Here is a 15,971-nt window from a genome sequence, read left to right on the forward strand (position 1 = left end):
CAGAAGAAACCAAACTTAAAAAAAAAACACTCAACATGGTCTTCAAGCCAGTAATGTGTGACACCTACTTGATGTGGGAAATCCGAGAAAACCCAGCGGAGCTAAACCAAGTGTGCGTAAAGTGCCGCGCGATCCAGGATTTGCATAAACTAGTAAGTATGCTAGAAATGGAGCTGGAAGAAGTGAGACAGCAACAGGATCTTGAGGAACTGGCACACCCACAATTCATGGAAGTCTGCATCACCCCTAACACACTGAAAGCCACCAGGGAGATAGAAGGTCAGAACAGCTGGGTTCAGGTAGGCAGAAGCAGGGAAAAAAAGAAACTTCGTCAAACACAACCACCAGAAATCAAAACAACCAACAGATTTGAGTCACTTCAGAATTTTGATGAGCAGAACCAACAACAAGAGAATGAAAGGAACAACATCCAGGACCCTATTGACAGTGGTGACCAGACAGCAAAAAGAAGGGAGGTCATGATTGTTGGGGACTCCATATTGAGAAACACAGCAAGTTCAATTCGCAGTTTGGACCCCCTTACTACAACAGTGTGCTGCCTTCCGGGAGCCTCGGTCAAGCACATCACTGAGAACGTGGACAAGCTCCTAGAACGAACAGGAGACGACCCGGTAGTAGTCGTCCACATCAGTACAAACAACATTGGAAGAGACAGACCAAAATCCCTGCAAAACAAATTCAGAGAGCTAGGAAGGAAATTAAAAGAGAAAAACCAAAACTGTGGTATTTTCTGGTATACTACCGGCACCTTGCAAAGGACCATATGGACAGCTGGAAATAATTAATCAAAACGCATGGCTGAAGACGTGGTGCACACGGGAAGGCTTCACCTATCTTGATCATTGGACCACATTCTACAACGAGGACTATCTGTATAGACGGGATGGACTGCATTTAAATAACAAGGGAACTAGTCTACTCGGAGAAAAGATCCTCGAGCAGGTTCAGAAGCATTTAAACTAGAAAGGAAGGGGGGAGAAATCAACAAAAAAACAGAAGGGAGACCGCATCAAAACAAGAACAACAACTCAGGTAAGACAACCATTAAATGTATTTATCTAAATGCTAGAAGTATCAGAAACAAAATTCTAGAACTTGAAGCTACTGCACTAACAGGTAACTATGATGTGATAGGTGTTACAGAAACTTGGTTGTCTGAGAGTGATGGGGACGAATATAATATTTGTGGGTATACACTGTATAGGAAAGACAGGCAGGACAGAAGAGGAGGAGGGGTAGCGCTATACATAAGAAACAGTCTTGAAGCCCAGGTGTTAAACCTGGACAAAGAAAATAAAACCGAATCAATATGGGTCAGAATAACGGACAAAAATTCAAAGGGCATAATAATAGGAGCATGCTTTAGACCGCCAGATTCAGACGGTGAGCACAATAATCTGTTATACAATGACATTAGAAATGCGTGTAGCAAAGGAGAAACCATACTAATGGGGGATTTCAACTTCCCCCAAATAAAATGGGAAAACCCAGTGGGTAGCGCGAAGGATGAAATAGAAATGGTGGAAATGACAAATGACTGCTTCCTAACACAATTTGTCAAGGCACCCACTAGAGGGGAGGCATGCCTTGATTTAGTCTTTTCAAATAACGAAGATAGAATAACTAAAACAGAGGACAGAGAACCACTGGCAAACTCAAACCACAACATGGTCTCATTTGAAGTGTTTTTTAAATCCCCAAAAGTAATGACTAAAGCTAAGGTTTACAATTTTAGAAAAGCAAACTATGAAGGTATGAAACAGAGACTAACAGAAGTAGATTGGAGTAAAATAGAGAAAACACCCACAGAAGAAGGATGGTTGTTCTTCAAAAATGTAGTACTAGAGGCGCAAAACAATTACATCCCTAAAGTAGACAAATCTAAATGTAAAACTAAATTGCCAAAATGGTTTAATAGATCAATTAAAAAAAATATTCAGCGAAAAAAAGGCACTTTACAGAGCATTAAAAAAGGACCAAAAAGAAAGTACGCAGAAAGAGTACACAGAACTGCAAACGCAAGTCAAAAAGGAGGTTAGAAAGGCCAAGAGAGAAATAGAAATGAACATCAGGAGCTCTTAAAATAAACAAATCCCCTGGGCCGGATGAGATCCTCCCAGTAGTACTCAAAGAAATGAAAGAAGTAATTTACAAACCGCTAACCAAGATCATGCAGCAGTCTCTTGACACAGGGGTGGTACCGACAGACTGGATAATTGCAAACGTAATACCGATCCACAAAAAGGGAAACAAAACTGAACCAGGTAACTACAGACCAGTAAGCCTGACTTCTATTATATGCAAACTTATGGAAACTATAATAAGATCCAAAATGGAAAATTACCTATATGGTAACAGGGTCCTGGGAGACAGTCAACATGGTTTTAGGAAAGGGAGATCGTGTATAACTAACTTGCTTGATTTTTTTGAGGATGCAACATCGATAATGGATAATTGCAAAGCATATGACATGGTTTATTTAGATTTCCAGAAAGCTTTTGACAAAGTCCCGCACAAAAGATTAATTCTCAAACTGAACGCAGTTGGGATTCAAGGAAACACATGTACATGGATTAGGGAGTGGTTAACATGTAGAAAACAGAAAGTACTGATTAGAGGAAAAACCTCAGAATGGAGTGTGGTAACCAGCGGTGTACCACAGGGATCAATATTAGGTCCTCTGCTATTCTTAATCTACATTAATGATTTAGATTCTGGTATAGTAAGCAAACTTGTTAAATTTGCAGACGACACAAAAGTAGGAGGAGTGGCAAACACTGTTGCAGCAGCAAAGGTCATTCAAAATGATCTAGACAAGATTCAGAACTGGGCAGACACATGGCAAATGACATTTAATAGAGAAAAGTGTAAGGTACTGCACGCAGGAAATTAAAATGTACATTATAAATATCATATGGGAGATACTGAAATTGGAGAAGGAATCTATGAAAAAGACCTAGGAGTTTTTGTTGACTCAGAAATGTCTTCATCTAGACAATGTGGGGAAGCTATAAAAAAGGCTAACAAGATGCTCGAATACATTGTGAAAAGTGTTGAATTTAAATCAAGGGAAGTAATGTTAAAACTGTACAATGCACTAGTAAGACCTCATCTTGAATATTGTGTGCAGTTCTGGTCACCTTGCTATAAAAAAGATATTGCTGCTCTAGAAAGAGTGCAAAGAAGAGCGACCAGAATTATTCCGGGCTTAAAAGGCATGTCATATGCAGACAGGCTAAAAGAATTGAATCTGTTCAGTCTTGAACAAAGAAGACTACGTGGCGACCTAATTCAAGCATTCAAAATTCTAAAAGGTATTGACAGTGTCGACCCAAGGGACTTTTTCAGCCTGAAAAAAGAAACAAGGACCAGGGATCACAAATGGAGTTTAGACAAAGGGGCATTCAGAACAGAAAATAGGAGACACTTTTTTACACAGAGAATTGTGGGGGTCTGGAATCAACTCCCCAGTAATGTTGTTGAAGCTGACACCCTGGGATCCTTCAAGAAGCTGCTTGATGAGATTTTGGGATCAATAAGCTACTAACAACCAAACGAGCAAGATGGGCCGAATGGCCTCCTCTCGTTTGTAAACTTTCTTATGTTCTTATGTGCTTATGTTTATTCTTCAGCTCACCCAGAGCTCTACAGATCTTCTGCTTGATTATTACATTGATTTCTTCAAACCTTTCCACAAAATAACACACACGTTTGGTCTTTACGTCTACACACCTCTCATCTAGGTATCAAAGAGCCTCTTAAATAGGGATTCTTAATTGAATGATTCAATTGACTCTGATTACACACACCTGTAAGCATTACAAACCCGTTTAGCACAATGAGCCAGCCAGCATTAAGCCCTCCAGCGACCTCTGATGGACATTTACAAAATTTCCGTTTTCCTGACTTGGTCAAATTTAACGATTTTCAGGAAACACTGCTCTTTTCATTCTTAGGCTGACATACACATTTTCAACCACCTTTCCCCATATTATATCACAGCTGTAACTCCAGGTTAGAAAAATGTTAAATCAAGGTCTTTAAGTGTCTGTTTTCACATTGAGAATTGTTCTCATCTTAGGCCTTGTAAACAGCATGCTCCTTTTTAAATAGGCTATTTTATAAACTGGATTAACACCATTACGAGTTCAAATATATTATCCTTAATAAGAGCAAATAACTCTCTTGATCTGTTGCAAAGCAAGAGAATAAAATATGACCATAATAGCAGTATATTCTGCATACATATAACTATATTGCTCTCAATGGCTTGGTTTACATGCACAAATAACTCACTGGACATGATTGAGGGCTTCACAGATGAAGAGATCTCAGGAACTGATAATAGGAGAGATGTGCTTTGTGACTTAGAGATGAGTAAGATTCCCCTTGGCTTGCGGAGAGTCGCACTTGCGGAGGTGAATGAACCAATTGGTCTCAAAGGCTAGGAAGCAACCGATACCTCCCCAAGGGAGATCTAGAGGTGAGAAGATAGGAAGACGACAGAGAGAGATAGATTTGGCTGGGGGTACCCTATCTGGCTGAGACTATTCCCCTGCGAAGGACGAAGTCAGTGGCGGCTGGGAAAGTGCTAAGGTTGGAAAGTGAGCTTCACTTACCCCAGAGGGGGACCGTTGCAGAGGGGGAACAGTAGAATACATGAGGCGTAGTGGGGAGGAGGGAAGGATGGTAGAAAACTAAAAAACTGAGCAAGGCAGAGAGCAAACTCCTGGCTTGGGATTTAAATATAGGGTTAGCCAATGTTACTGGTAAGAAGAAAATACCGGGGGGAGGAGCCCTCTTTCATGCCCCCCGAATTACACTTACTTTACAAAAATAAGTCTTACCTTTTTTGGTAGTACCTTTTGGCCAATTTAGGTTTAGGTTTACTTTTTGAGAGAGAAATTCTCCTTCAAAATTAAAATGGCCTAATTAATATAGAAATACGTTAGGGTATATGTAAATATTACTGGCAGTGTTCCAGTCTAGCCTTGCATGACTAGAGATAGTGTGCAGCATTCTTAAACTGGGCTTAGGTTGTGTTAAAGAACAACAAAAATAAGCCAGGGAAACAAAACTAAAACTCAGAGATAACATTTTAGAAGAGAGAACTTTGCACTATCAATACATTATTTGCAAACATTTTTGATGTACAAGGTTTCCTACAGATGGGTAGCTTCAGTAATTCTGAATGATACTACTACTGGTAGTACATCTATATTATATTATTATTATTATTATTATTATTATTATTATTATTTATTATTATTATAATATAGCAATTGCTTTTATCCAGAAATTAAACAACATGCAATATATACAAAATAAATATAAACAAATGAAAATAAAAAAATACATATATAAATAGGAATGTACAAATAAAGGTTGAATCCGTGAGTGGAAAGCAGTAAAAAACTGAACAGACCTCAAGAAAACCGGTAGCTTCTTCCACCACAGGGGAAGAGAAGGAGCGAGCACCGGAGGAAGGAGAGTAAAGAGAAGGCATAAAAAGTCGGCCACTAGAGGATTCTAGGCAGTTTTACAGCTTCCAAGCTCAGTACCAGTTGGATATTTTGGCAAGCTGTAGCATTGCAGCACAAGTGTCAGCAACAGATCAGTTTTGTGGAGCAGTTTCAATTCAAAATACTGCATTAGTTCCTTATTTTTATAACTGTAAACACGATAGTAACCATGACCCTGCCTACACACTGTAAGGAGTTGTAAGCTAATTTTATATTTAACCTTAAGGAGAGGTCAAAGGTCACACTCCAGGTCATTTTTGAATAGAGCATATATGGTTTCCTAAAAGTGCTTTATAGTAACTATAACCTTATGTGCATTTTGTAAGTAATTCTAAGCTAGTTTTACATTTGACCTAAGATTCTGAAAGGTTTTTAAAGAAATGTGTCAGGTGGCCACATTGGTTTATGTACAAACACCATTTTTGAAAAAGTCTATTGTATTGATACAGGGATGATGCTTGTCAACTGTGTAGTTAGTCAAACAAACAATTTTTCAACTAAAACGATTTAAAATTTTCAGAATGAAGCATAAGTCTGGCAGCCATTTTGTTTTACAAAAGATCACCATTTTGCCATATTTGAATTCCATTGTCCCCAGGATGACGCCTACACAGTTAGTAGTTAGCTGGTTAAACAGTTTGCAAACAGAAGCAGTTTGATGTTTGGGGGCGTTTGATAGTAAAATTTATCACAGCAGCTTCTGCTAAGCAAACTTGAAGTGGGTTTGGTTGATGATGACATATGCAAAGTTTCACATCAGTCAGTTCACTGGTTCCCAAAAAGAAGATTTTCCAAAAAATGCGTCAGGCTGCCATTTTTTCTGTAATGAGTTTTAAGATAGTTTTACTAAGGAGAAGTCAAAGAGCGCAATATATGCAACTAGAGTAATGCTGAAATTGGATTGGCCCATGGCAGCCATGTTTTTTACTGTAGCAACTTCATTTAGGCGAACTTTAAACAAAATCATACTTGGATCATGCATGCAAAGTTTTGCTTCAATCAAATAAGCGGTTTTGGAGAAGACATTTGTGTGTTAATTAGGTTATCCAACATGGCCGCCATACCACTGAACCAATCATTTCGAGCACACGCATCTTGGACAATTCCTAACCATGTATACCAAGTTTCAGAACTCTGCGATAAGTGGTTTCCGACAAGATGTTTGTAAAGTGTCCAGAATTTGTCATAAAATCCAATATGGCTGCCAAACCATGTGACCAATCACATTCATTTCTCTGTGGATGTTAGTTCCCATTGACGTCTACAACTCTGAAATTTCAAGAGTTTTTGTTCAATGGTTTTCATTTTATGCATCAAAGGTTTCGTTAGCGGGGAAAAAAAAAAAAAAATTTTGTTCAATAGTTTTCCTGACAACAACAATAAGCCTAATAATAATAATAATAATAATAATAATAATAATAATAATAATAATTATAAATATATGAATTGGAATTCTGTAGGGACAGAAAAGGTTTGTGTTTTTTCCATTTTCATGTTTCTTGTAAAACAAATCTTGTTCTATGAATTAGGTTTAAGAGATTTTATTTCAACTCTATACACAGTCACTCAAGCCTGGTGCTGAGGTTGGTAGCCTGCAGCAATAAAAAAAGAGATGACTGGCACTGGCAGCTATATTAGATGCTACTTAAGAATTGTGTAAAATTAATTGCATTTTATCTCACTGCTAAGGGACTGAAAAGTCCTCACCAAACATGAAAATAACAGATATATAAATGATAAAAAATATCTTTCTGTGCTTTGCAAAGGGCTTTGTTACTATATGTTTAGCAAAGGGCTGCTTTTTTACTTTGTAGTAGCTTTAGTGTATTTTATATCCTTGCTTATAAAACAACTGTATTACAAAACACTATCTTTTCTGGAGTCCACTGCAAATGGTAATAATTTGAAATGCTGAATAAATCACATTTAAAAAAAAAAAAAAATTCTAAATAAAGAAGTCTCTAAACCCCTTATATGCTTTTTTTTTCTCTTTTTTTGGTCAAAGAAGCATGCCAGAGCTGCTTTCAGCAGATTACAGTTAATAAAGCATTGCTTGGTACAGCTTTTAGTTATAGTAGAATGTTGCACACGGTTATGTCACAAATGAGAACAAAACAAAATCTGTTTTTACCAAAGTGTCATCATCTGACTATGAAAGAACGTATTCTTTCTAGTGTGATATATTGTTATAAAATGACTACCCCCAACACAGGCAACTTTATTTGATCAATATAATCCATTAATCAACCAGGGCTTGAGAGTTTTTATATGAAGTACCTCATAGATAGGTATATTTTTAGTATATTTTTGGTACATGTTTAACAAGATTCATTCTTGCAGTGCTTTCTGATTGTATATTCTTCTTTTTTTTTTTTTTGGTTTTTTTACTTGAACATTGTATTATAGTGTTCAACTTAGGTTTGTGGTCCATTTTACCAAGACCTCAGCAGCAAATGAAGCCATCCCTGAGGCTGCATGCCATCTTCACCCAATATATGCAATGTGTTTTATATACTACAATTACAAAAAAGCTTCTTTTCTTCTTTTCCATTTTGTATAAAATAAATTAAACATGTTCAGAGACAGCCTTAAGGTTATGCATTTCAGTTGCAAATGCAACATTCAGCGAATCTTTTGTATATATCTCCATGCTTAACTTGATTTGTTATGCTGGTGTTCCAACAAAGAGTATGCTATGTTCAAGAGAATCAGAAAGAGTCTTTATTGAAAGACTTTATCCAGACGTTGACCCAAATACTGCACTGTTTGTGATCTCAGAATACAATGATTGAATTCTTAACATGAATACAGGATGTGCAGTCTTTAAATCTTAGCTTCTTTGAAAGGAAACTAACAAACAAGCATTTGTATTGCAAATACATTTTTGATCCCAGAAAATCAATTTTTACATTTAAAAACCTTCTATTTATGTTGGTCAAGGTGCTTTTAAAATATCTATTCTAAAACATCTTGAAAAACAGACAAATAAGAACAAAATGTCATTAAATATAAATATGCAACATGTACAAAATGTAACACAAAAGGATATATAAAGAAGACCCACTTGGTTGCAAACTGTAAATGGGCATAACAAAGGTTAAAGATTGTCTTCTGTTAAAACCTGCTTATAATGACCACTTAAGGGACTGCCTAAAACAGACTTTTACAGCAAGCGTTATTTAATTTTATGAGACTGCAACTATTAGAATTCAGTTTCTTCTGGAGGCCGACCTAGAATTTTTCAATATGGTTACTGATAAATGAAATGTATAAAAGAAACAGATAGTCAATACAATGTCACTGATATTAATAACACTAGAAATGTTACTGAACCTAGCAGACAATACCTTAACATAAACTGTGAAATGAAAAGCAAAAATCAGCAAGTTAGAAAATCTCAATAAAATATCTCTATCTAAATAAAATATTTTTTGATTAATAGAGCAAAATGATTGACTGAAAAAAATGCATTCTTTGTACTGTATTGAAACCGTAATGACTATCCCTGTGTCCTGTGGACCAAGAGCCCTTTTAAAATGGTCACTTCTCTTCTATGTGCAGCTCACTGCTCCCTCTAGTCAGTGCAGTTGTACGGCAGTGTTCTTGCTGGACTGGCTACTCTTTTTAACAGCTGGGTACTGGGGCCAGGGGACCCGTGGTTAGTACTTCCGTGATATTTCTTGATCAATCATGCAATTTAGAATTAATAATGTTTGTACTACGAGTCATATGAAGTTGATATGTTGCAAAAGGAAAGAACAAGGCTTTTCCATTTTTTTTCCAGATGAATATTCCATAAAAAATGTTTTACTTTCGCATTCCGCATAACACATGTTAAAAAAAAGAAAACATTTAACTTTAACAGAACCTTTCCTATAAATATTTAAAAGGGAGGTACAGCTTTGTTTAATTGCAATGCAGTACATGAGAAACTCTCAATACAAAATGAAAGGTCTGAGTCTTAGAATCTGAAAGAAAGGAGCATTCCAATTGGCTAAGGACATTCTAAGGATTTATGATCTGGTTATTAATCCCTGAGCTTCTATTCCTGTCTGTGTGAAAGAGATAAAAAAGGGGTCTGTTCCACAGAGGTTTTGGTTGATGTCTTTAAATCTGACATGTATGTCTGAGCAGTATTTTAATGTTGAATTTTCAGTGTTAACAGGGATGAGGACTAATAGCACATCTGAATTGACCTGGTCACCAATGGGACAGCATCCACAGTTACCTTTTAAGGGTGGCTGGCATTATGGAGGTATGTTTTTATAGTTAGTAAGTTCCACTGAGAGGCCGCAGGGGTGCTTACAGAGATGTGTGTATTGAGTCACTTCACTTGAAAAACTTATGATGCTATGGCTGCACTCAATGTAAACAGCTCCTGGAAGGATCAGACTTACCCAAACTTTGTTTTGTACAGTACATGGTTTACATTGTCTTTGTGTAGTCACAGTCATGCAGCAGGCTTTTACAATGTCAATTGTGGAAAATGTCGTAAAACAAAATAAAATAAATTGTTCATCATTATTTATTCCATTTTCACTACATGTTCTAATAAAATAACTATAGTTGACTACAAATACCTTAAGCAGAGGTAGACTTGCATATAAACCCATAAAATATGTATGAAAAGATTTGTGAGAGCCTTTCTAGTTTTGACATTAAACGTATAATTTCCAATTTCAAATCTCTAGAGCATTTACTGCCAACTACATTGGAAAAAGGATTTGTTTCACTTTTATGTGGCATTTTGATAAATTACTCTGAAAATATACATACAAAAACAAAAGAAAGCTGGCAGCAAGATCTAGGTATTATTATATTTGATGCTTCATGGACAAGGGTTTGGACCAGGCTGGTTCACATCAGGTTGCGCAGTCGCCAAATGTGACCTTCAATTTTAATATGGCCGTTAGATTTTACCATGAAGTCGCCACGTAACTTCGGTTCTGTAATAAAGGCTTTCTGCTTCACCGCCCTGTTGATCTCGCAGAGCCAATCCTTTCATGGAACCAAACCCCTTTTCTTGTTTCCACAGTAACACGCACCAGCCAGTCAAGTTAGGGTAGAACAGCAGAAATTATCATTTCAAATTCTGTGTTGTCTGCAGTTTGGAAGAGACTTCTTTTACCAACTTAAAGAAATATAGAAACTTAAAACTTTTATTTATTTATTTATTTATTTATTTATTTTATTTATTTCTTAGCAGACGTCCTTATCCAGGGTGACTTACAATTGTTACAAAATATCACAGGACAAAGTATCACATTATAAAATATCACTTACAGAGTAGCATGTTATAAATAAGAGCAGTTGTAAATGACAGTAAAATCAGTAGGAAAAAAGATCAAATTCAAATAACAGCAAAATAAAGAACACAGCAACTAATTACATCCAAGCGCGAGTTTGTCTAAGGGCTGGACCAAAGCAAAGTCAGCACTTAGCGAACAAGGATGCGAAAGCCTTTGCGGTAATAAAACACAAGAAAAATTTCAAGCGAAATTTCGCAGAATCAAAACAAGCCCTTTTCACCCTTCAAAAAACAACTATCACTTGTTTACTGCAAGTGGGTTGAGAAGTGGGAGTGGTTTTGCTATCACCCGACCATATCAACTCAATTCAAATAGTAAAAAAAATAAAAAAATAAAAAATCACTAAACATCCTGATATTTGCAAAAAAAAACCAGTGCATGCCTCAAGACGCTCCACTGACATCACACATCGAACATTTGCACACAACACTGAATAATTTAAAATAAATAATTTCAATGTTGTGTTTGTTGCACCCTTAAATGAAACATACACAAAACCGTTTTCTTCATTAGCCTACTTTTTTTCTAGACGGAGAGCTTTGTGTGGAGCAGTGCCTCTTTCAGTGAAGGTAAAGATTTTTAGATATATTTTCATTTATTTCCTATCTTTGTATTGAGCTATAGATGGTACACTTTAAGTCCATGGACATTTTCACACGTCATCTGTGACATCACTTACCTCTGTTCAAATTATTCCTTAGAAGTCTTCGGTTTGAGTTTCAAGTTTTGAATAAAATATTAAGTTTTAAAAAAATGTGTATGCATCATTTTGTAATTTCACAAAATGGGACACGATAGGAAGGGCCTGAATACTTTTGCAAGGCACTGTAATCTCCTCTCTCTCTCTCTCTCTCTCTCTCTCTCTCTCTCTCTCTCTCTCTCTCTCTCTCTCTATATATATATATATATATATATATATATATATATATATATATAGAGAGAGAGAGAGAGAGAGAGAGAGAGAGAGAGAGAGAGAGACACAGAGAGAGAGAGCTCAAAACACCCATTACATGAAAACGAAGCATGCAAAAGCAATGTGTGTGCAAAATATATGGCCAGCAGCGTACAAAGTGATGTGTCTTACCTAGTATAGGTACATTTTGGGGTTGTGTTATTTATATAAAAAATAATGCAATATGGCAAAATTCATGAATACATTTCTGATATTTAAAAAGTAAGGCACATAGTGATGCCTAACATCTTGAGGGATGCCATTTAACAGAAATTATGTTAACATTGTCTTAAGCTATTGTTCCTTTGATACTTAATAGTTAATCCTTAAATGCTGGAAAGGTGAGAAATGTCCTACTTTCACAGAACAGAAACATTCAGGGCTAAATGTATTACAGCTGGAGATGTTCTACCAGACAGATGCAGGGAAATTATTACTTCCTTAAAATGTGGGGCCCATTTATAAATGAATTACAAAAATAGATATTTGATTTATACAACTATCAGCTTACTACAGTGACTTAAAAAAAATGTTGTAACATTGGTTATCATACTATTCCTATTATCACTGGAGGTATGGGTTGTGGGTTTAGATTTATACATGTATGAATGTTAAAGTTATATATTTGAGAATATGTTTGTGTTAAATTATTGTTATTATTTATGTTATTTTAAAATGTAATATACATATTTATATCAACAAATGAATTGTTTATTATTATTATTATTATTATTATTATTATTATTATTATTATTATTAATGTAATATTTATTTTTATTTATCACAGAACTATTTTTAGGTTGACCTGTTTCCTTAGTTTGGTACTTTAAAATAAAGTTTCAAGAATTTGTGATTATATTTGTATATTTTTATAGTGTGCTATGGAATGGAAATCGATAACGAAAACTGTTTTACTTACACAGGCCAAGCACAGGCTAAGTTTTCAACAAAATAGCTTTTGTACTTGTTTGTCGCTTGGGATACTGAAGTAGATTTGCCCTCAAGGTATCAAACATTACAAAATAACCTTTTCCTCCAAATTCCTCTTGATCTAGCAGTAGTTTCTTATCTGGCTGGTGTTTATCTTGACAGCCAAGGTCAGGCGATCTGTGATAATTCAACACCATGATAAGGAAAGGTCATGGCAAATAAAGATTGCAAGGGCTTATTATTTGTTTAATACTGTCCCCAGTGATTTGTTTAGACCTTAGCGCCTGATGAGTCACACATGAGCAAACCTGATATAAATAAATAGATTGGTATACCCTAGAGTATAATTTGGAGTGACAATGGGATGGTGGTCTTGAAAAGGGATACACCCATAGGAGGTCATTGAGATGACTACCAGCAGCTTTATTAGATAGGGGCGGTACTCCTGACAGCATTCTTTCATTCTTGCGTGAGGGGCTAGGATCATGATAGCTAATTCTGTCCACTACTACTTTATATTCTATCATTAATACTTTTGAATTGGAAAATTGAATTTAAAATATCAGTCTTCAATTGAATATATGTAACACATTAATGCACTTATGCGTCACACTCGATTTCTGACTCTGTCACCAGTTTTCTGACACAAAGCCCATCTGTTCAATGTTACAAAATTGACTTGTTTAACTGTCACAACCCCTGTTTTTTTGTTTGGTTTTGTTTGTTTTTTACTAGGATGTCTATTGTGCTAAACAAGAAAATGTCCAAACAAAGGAGAAACACTAACTGAAATGTGGAGAGACAAAATAAATAAACTTCATCCTAGCGTTAATCCTGCATCGGCAGGGTCCGCTTGTCGGCACACCCGTCTCCATTTGGCGCAGTCATAGGCGTCTTCCGGGGCAACGTTCACTTTCCACATGTCTTCAGTGATCCGTTCTATCCACCACTTCCTGGGCCGTCTTCGCGGCCATCAACCCTGTGGGCTCAGTCACATCATCGTCCATGTGCTCGCCACTTCTCATCACATGTCCATACCATCGCAGTCTTCCTTCTCGCATCTTCTCCATTATTAGTGCCACTCCCATGCGTCGACGGACATCGTCATTGAGGACGTGGTCAAATCTTTTTAGGCCGAGACACCACCGGATCATCCTCATTTCCATGACAAGGAGGGCCTGCTCGTGCTTGGAAGTTGCTGGCCAGCATTCCGATCCATACAGGGCGACAGTGCGGACAATCGTCTTGTAAACTTTGGCCTTGAGTCGAATTGGCATCCGGCAATCGCAGAGAACGCCGGTGACCTGGCGCCACTTCATCCACACTGCGTTCACTCAGGCTCTGGCTTCTGGGAAGGGTGTCGCCGTCGCTGCTGATGATGGAGCCGAGGTATTTAAACTGCGTCACTTTCTAAAGATCTTCACTGCTGATGCTGATAGTTCCATCCATTTGAGGGCCGCACTCCATGTACTCGGTCTTCTTGGTGTTCAGCCGCATTCCATGCTCGTCCAGTCGGATCTTCCATCTCTGCATTTGGTGTTGGAGCTCTTGGCATTCTTCATCCGCCAAGAAGACATCATCGGCGTAGAGCAGCGACCACGGGTCAGGTGCCTGGAGGTCGGCCGTCGCCATGTCCATGCAGAGCACAAAGAGCAGGGGCGAAAGGGACGATCCTTGGTGAACGCCGATGTTGATGGCGAAAGGCGGTGAAGTGCCCACCGGGCCTCGGACGATGCTGGTGACATTGCGATAAAGCAGCTGGACCAATTGGACGTAGGCCTTGGGGACGCTGTGTAGTCACAAGGCGTGCCAAATGAGCTCATGTGGGATCCAATCGAACGCTTTCTCCAAATCCAGGAATGCCATGTGGACGGACTTCTTTATTGCAGATCCTTGAGAAGTAGTCGCTCTAACGCCAAAGGATGGCGGATGGGTTTTGCAGGACCTGGTGGTCGTCGTCCTTGACTTGCCTTACTTGGCCAATATCCTGAGTTGAGCGATGGCGTGCGTTGGCCAGGCGGTAGATCTTATTCACTCCCTCAGGCATGTTCAATTCTTCATACAGCCAGTCACAATGTGTGGTCTTTGCCACAGCCAATGCCCACTTCGCTGCCAACTTAAGGGTCTTGTAACATTGGTAGTCCACGTCGTTGCGAGATTGTAGCCACGTCTTGAATGCCATCTTCTTATCCTTGACGACTCTCTGCACTTCTTCGTTCAACCACCATTTTGCTTGTCGATAAACCTCTTCCCAGGCTTCGTCTCCCCAAGGGTGTTGCTCACCACTATGTGGATCTGACTAGCCACATCATCCCAAATGGTCGCCGCCGGTTGGTCGAGGTCCACGTCAATCTTACCTAGACTGGTTGCAAGCTGGGCCTTGCATTCCTGGAGACGCCACCACTTAATTCTCTTTGCAGCCGTCGTTCGCATTCTCCGCTTCTGCCCAAGGTCAAATCGGATGTCCATGACAAGGACGCGGTGCTGAGGGGCAATGTTGTCCGACTGGATCATCTTCACGATGGTCGCCAACTTGAGGTCTCGTCGCCGGAGTAGCCAAAAGTCGATTTGGATTGAGGTCACCTCCAATCACCAGGTGTTCACCGGGCTCGAATGATCGTAGATGGACGTCAAGGCTTTCCCAAAATTCGTCCTTCTCATCATCAGGGCAGTTGGTCTGCAGGGCGTAGCATGAATCGACTCAGAGGACCACTGCGCCTGAGTCAATCTTGATTGACATGAGCTGGTCCGATACACGGCTGACTTCAACAATGCTGTCCCAGAGCCTGTTGCTGACCACCACGCCGACGCCATTCTGAGTCATCCGCTCGCTATTATAAAATAACTTAAACTCTTCGTCAATTTCTCTAGCCTTCGCACCTTTCCACTTTGTTTCTTAGACGCACGCAATGTTGATGTGGCAGATCTTGAGGGTGTTGGCTAGTTCACGGCTTCGTCCAGTTAGCATTATTTTTATAAAGAACAAAAAAAAAATCCCTCAACACCTCTCCTATACTTCTCTGAAGCTTCCAGAACCAGCTCCGACTGCTACAGGTCCCCTTTATGTGCCGCGGAACACCCCCTAATCAGTGGAACACCAATCAGCAATCAGTGTTTTAATCGCCTCCCAATTCTGGGACTTTCCAGCACATTCCGTATTTTTGCCCTAAACGAAGATGCTGACCGTCTTTTTGGGACTTCCACCCCAAAGACGGAACTGCCACGTCCTACCATCTC

At 38.4% G+C, this 15,971-nt stretch overlaps 1 pseudogene; it reads right to left on the reverse strand.

Annotated features, from left to right (window-relative positions):
- Positions 1 to 14,600, reverse strand: part of LOC121328745 — a 33,405-nt pseudogene extending 18,805 nt beyond the window's left edge.
- Between the last annotated feature and the right edge of the window lie 1,371 nt (positions 14,601 to 15,971).

This window comes from Polyodon spathula, chromosome 2 (assembly GCF_017654505.1).
Source record: "Polyodon spathula isolate WHYD16114869_AA chromosome 2, ASM1765450v1, whole genome shotgun sequence".
NCBI lineage: Eukaryota > Metazoa > Chordata > Actinopteri > Acipenseriformes > Polyodontidae > Polyodon > Polyodon spathula.